Consider the following 6000-nt stretch of genomic DNA (forward strand, 5'->3'; position numbering starts at 1 on the left):
AAGCATCAATTCTTTGGCATTCAGCTTTCTTTAGAGTCCAACTTTCACGTCCATACATGATCATTGGAAAAACCATAGCCTTGACTAGATGGACCTTTGTTGGCAAAGTAATGTCTCTGCTTTTTAATATGCTATCTAGGTTGGTCATAACTTTCCTTCCAAGGAGTAAGCATCTTTTAATTTCATGGCTGCAGTCACCATCTGCAGTGATTTTGGAGCCCAGAAAATAAAGCCTGACACTGTTTCCACTGTTTCCCCATCTATTTCCCATGAAGTGATGGGACCAGATGCCATGATCTTCATTTTCTGAATGTTGAGCTTTAAGCCAACTTTTTCACTCTCCTCTTTCACTTTCATCAAGAGGCTTTTTAGTTCCTCTTCACTTTCTGCCATAAGAGTGGTGTCATCTGCATATCTGAGGTGATTGATATTTCTCCCAGCAATCTTGAATCCAGCTTGTGCTTCTTCCAGTCCAGCGTTTCTCATGATGTACTCTGCATAGAAGTTAAATAAGAAGGGTGACAATATACAGCCTTAACGTACTCCTTTTCCTATTTGGAACCAGTCTGTTGTTCCATGTCCAGTTCTAACCCTTGCTTCCTGACCTGCATATAGGTTTCTCAAGAGGCAGGTCAGGCGGTCTGGTATTCCCATCTCTTTCAGAATTTTCCTGTTTATTGTGATCCACACAGTCAAAGGCTTGGCATAGTCAATAAAGCAGAAATAGATGTTTTTCTGGAACTCTCTTGCTTTTTCCATGATCCAGCAGATGTTGGCAATTTGATCTCTGGTTCCTCTTCCTTTTCTAAAACCAGCTTGAACATCTGGAATTTCATGGTTCACATATTGCTGAAGCCTGGCTTGGAGAATTTTGAGCATTACTTTACTAGTGTGTGAGATGAGTGCAATTGTGTGGTAGTTTGAGCTTTCTTTGGCATCGCCTTTCGTTGGGGTTGGAATGAAAACTGACCTTTTCCAGTCCTGTCTTAGAGGAGCTAATTCTTGGAATTGACAAGACCCTTTCTTTTCCAATTATGAAGTTGTAAATATCAGTTTCTCCACCCAAGCCACTGGCTGAAGTATTTAGGGAAGGGCAGAGAGTGGTATAGGAGGTAGGAAGATAGGTATAGGAGGTAGGGAAAGACAAGGACCAGTGCTCAAAGGGTAGAAAGCTCTGGGAGACTCTGTTTTTTTGAACTTTGAAACCATTGGTGGCAGGGTTTAGTCACCGACAGCACAAGTTCAAGAGCTGAATCATTTCAAAAATTAAATCTTCTCAGGAGAAGAGTTAATTTTCATACTGGGGCAGTGGTTCACTTTAAAACAAAACAGATTTTTTAATTCTAAGAATTAACTAAAATCCAAAACACTGTCTTGGATCATGAGCTCCATCAGTTCTTGACATCATCTAGACCTGCATCTAGAACTCCACTGTAATTTTTAGGCATGTGTTAGGTTTCTGTGAAAACTTTTGTTTAAATGTAAATTTCATATCAACATTGTCAGGTTTTTTGTCTTAATAAAACTATAGATTTATAAAAAGATAATAATAAGTAAATAAAGACGGTGGAGGAAATGCTTGGAAATGATGAAGATGTTTATGACATTGATTGTAGTAATGGTTTCACAGATGTATATTTATCTCCAAATTCATCAAGTTGTATACATTAAATATGTACAGCTTTTTGTATAACAACACCTCAATAAAATGGTTTTAAAAAAACACTAGGGGTACAACAGCAAACAAGATAGTCAAGGAGATGTGACCACATTTGTAACCCATGTGATGGCTCATATAAGCATCAAATATAGATTCTCTAATGTCATGTGCTGTTTTTTTTTTTAATTTACACTTCATTCTCGCTTGCTCAATCATCTTAAAAAGTGCATCTAACCCTCCATGTACCATGTTGGTTATATGCAGCCAAACAATTGCCTCATTGGCCCTCCCCAAGTGTGAAATTCTCCTCAATAAATCATCCTTCTGGGCTCAGACTTGTGAAAATGTCGGGAATTCCCTGGTGGTCCAGTGCTTATGCTCCATTCTTGCACTGCTGGGAGTCCAGGTTCAATCCTTGGTCGGGGAACTAAGATCTCACAAATCAAGTGACAGGGCCAAAAATTATTAATTAAAAATACACAGACTTGTGTAAATGTCAGAGTTCTCATTTAAATGCAAATAGCCCTGCAGCCATAACACATTACATCATTGTCATTCATTAACACCTTTCAAGTGTAACAGCAACTGGGAAGTCTAAGAAATCCTGGAAAGGGAGAGAATGTAAAAGTGCTTCCAGAAAGAACAAGGCCAGCTGGCAGCCTCAGCAGGAATATGGGAAAGGGGTTGCCAAGCGATTGAAGAAAGGTGAACTGAGCACATACTTCCACTTGGAGAGACTGAAGGACTTTGTTGAAGGACAACAGAACAATCAGTAACAAACTGAATGATGTCTGGTATTAGACTATGTGATTAGCTACTCATTTATATTCTCATGTATATCTGAACCTCTTAATGGTTCACAATCATTTGGAAGCAGGTGTGGTATACTTTATGTAACAATATGGAGAAAAACCTACTTACCAGGAAAACCCACCCACCGCCAAAATTGTTTACTTGTATGAATAACTAAATTATAAGCTTTGATGAGGAAGAAGGCCTCCAAGAGGCACTTGATGATCACTCTGGGGCTAATTCCAGGGTTTGGCTTTGCTGACAAGGTTCTATAAATTGGGGACAGAAGCTGAATAGGCTGCATAATAAAAGAGTCTTCAGAGGCTGTTTGGAGTAAGAGAGGAAGAATGACAAGGTCACTGGCAGAGGACAGAAGAGGAATACGGATCTTGTTAGTTCTCTAACGTGTGATCTCTGATGCAAATCAACTTCACTATTTCGTCATGAAATCTTCAGTAAAAGTCCATTCTTGTTAGTGTGTCCTATTAACGGGGGTTCACCACAGGCATTAGGGAATAGTGTGAGTACCAGCCATCCACAGCAGTCTAACACATCTGGCTTCTACTTATGAATATTTAAAGAACTGGAGTTGTACAAGGCCCCATGCATGGAGCTTGCTGCTTAACACTGCATTATACATTTGGACATGGGATTTTTGTAATTTTTTGTTGACATACAGTTGACTTAAAATGTGTCAATCTCTGCTGTATAGCAAAGTGACTCAGTTATACACATATAGACTTTTTAAATATTCTTTTTCATTATGGTTTACCACAGGATACTGAATATAGTTCCCTGGGCTATACAGTAGGACCTTGTTGTTTATCCACCCTATATACAATAGTTCGCATCTGCTAACCCCACACTTGCAGTTCAGCCCTCCCCCAGCCCTCTTTCCCTTGGCAACCGTGAGTCTATTCTGTATGTCTGTGAGTCTGTTTCTGTGTGTCTATGAGTCTGTTTCTGTTTTCTAAATAGGTTCGTTTGTGCCATATTTTAGATTCTACATGTAAGTGATATCATATGATAGTTGTCTTTCTCTTTCTAACTTACTTCACTTAGTATAATAATGTCTTGTTCCATCCATGTTGCTGTAAATGGCATTATTTCATTTTTATGGTTTAGTAGTATTTCAATGTATATGTACCATACCTTGTGTATCCATTTATCTGTCAGTGGATATTTAGGTTGTCTCTATGACTTGGATATTGTGAATACTGCTGCTGTGAGCACAGGAGTGTATGTATCTTTTTGAACTATAGTTTTGTTCAAGTATATGCCTAGGAGTGGGGTCACTGGATCATATGGTAATTCTATTCTTAGTTTTCTAAGGAAACTCCCCACTGTTTTCCATCATGGCTGCACCAACTTACATTCCCACCAATAGTGTAGGAGGGTTCCCTTTTCTCTACATCTTCTCCAGCATTTATGGTTTACAGATTTACTGATGATAGCCATTCTGACTGGTATGAAATGATATTTCATTGCAGTTTCGATTTGCATCTGTCTAATAATAATTAGTGATGCTGAACATCTTCTCATGTGCCATCTTTTCACACTAGCTATCTGTAAGTCCTCCCCATTCTCAGGAGGCATGTGACTCTGGATTGCCAAGACTAGGGAATTCCACCAAGGCCACTTTTCCCAATGAAGACAAGAATTAGAGAACCTGGCTCTCCATTGAGAGACAAACACAATCCATGAGGCCTGGGAACATAGAGCTTCATGAAATTGATCTCCTAAAAATAAATTCCATTTTCTTCTCTATCAAAAGAGACACCATTGGGTGGCACTATTGCTTACATTTTAAAATTTCAGATAGTCAAAGTCACATTTCAAACTCAGCAGCAAAAAGAATAGCAGAGCTTTCTCCAAGAAGCTCCAGAAGACAGCATCTTACCAAGGTATATCACCAATATGGTTAAACTACAGACAGTTCAAAGTAAGTAAAATATGATTTCTTAGAAAATAACCCAACTCATTTAAAAAACATTATCTACCAGATTCAATGAGCATCAGCATCCTCATTACAATTTCCATGCAACTTGACATCCTAAAGAGCTTCTTTCTTCATTTGAGATGTATTGCCAGCAATTGCCACTCACTTCTGTTTAAGGGATAATGGGGGAAGGCATACTGTTTTGTGGCTTTTCTTTTCCACAAACATGCTTAAGCCTTGGTTAGTCGATTACCCCCATGACTCCCATATCCATTTACAGTAATTTCTATTAAGAAAAGTTCCACCTCTTGCACTAATGGGAGTTTTGATGATCAACTCAAGGTCCCTAGCTACTATGTATAGCTGCTATCCCTGCGTGGACTTCCAAGACCTTTCCCTGCACTATAGAATAATGGATCTTTGAGAAATATAATAATTCTTCCTGCTCTTCCTCTCATACCCACCTTACTAGCAGATAGAAATCAGCAGGGGTGATAGCCAGCAAAGCAACACTGGACACAATTGTCACAGTTACATTTACCAGTGTCTGGCATAACACACACACAGCAAACACGTGCCACACAAAATGGGATTTTATTCAACAGATCAACCCCCTATTAATTATATTTTTCACTGTTAATATTTTTTAACTAATTTAAATAGCTCCATGCTGCTGTCCTAGAGTAAAACCAAATGTGTACACTGCTAACTGCATGACAATGAAAGATTATACTATCACAATCAATTACATGTGCCAACTTTTTTCAATGGCACGTTCTGCTTGTGACAGCCAGAGAAACAACAGGGGAAAAGAAAGAACCTAAAACATAAGCCATATATAAAATGAGAGGAAAAAGACAATAGAAGATTACCCCAAAGTTTGATGCAATGGATATGACTGATGGTAGATGCCCTCAACTCTGGCTTCTAGAAAACAAAATAAAAACCCCAAGACAGAGATTTTAAACAGAGTCCTTGCCATGCTATTCTGTGGACCACAGTAGCAGGCATGGCATCGTCTGAGAGCTTGCTAGAAATGCAGATTCTCAGGCCTTCCCTAGACCTAACGAATCATATCACACAGGTGATAGGCATACATATTAAAGTCTCAGAAGCTCTGCTCTAGCTCACCAGGGTATGAGAAGACAGAAACCTCCTAATGATGGAGGGCCATTTCCTACAAGGATGAACCTAGTGGAGTAGGTTAAGAAAGGAAGTAATGTTTTTATTTTTTTTCAAAGTGTTAATGTTTTAATTTTTTTTCAATGTTTTATAGGGCCTCTTGCCTGTAAGTTTTCAGATGGAGTCAATTAGACAATGTGATGACTTTAACAAATGATTAATTTTAATTTTTAATTTATTTATTTTTTTAAATTGAAGGATCATTGCTTTACAGAATTGTGTTGGTTTCTCCCAAATATCAACATGAATCAGCCATAGATATACACATGTCCTCTCCCTCTTGAACCTCCCTCCCACCTCTCTCCCCATCCCATCTCTCTGGGTTGTTACAGAGTCCTGGTTTAACTCCCTGAGTCATATAGCAAATTCCCATTGGCTATTTATTTTACATATGGTAATATAAGTTTCCATGTTACTCTCTCGATAC

The sequence above is a fragment of the Capra hircus genome, chromosome 7, assembly GCF_001704415.2.
Source record: "Capra hircus breed San Clemente chromosome 7, ASM170441v1, whole genome shotgun sequence".
Taxonomy (NCBI): domain Eukaryota; kingdom Metazoa; phylum Chordata; class Mammalia; order Artiodactyla; family Bovidae; genus Capra; species Capra hircus.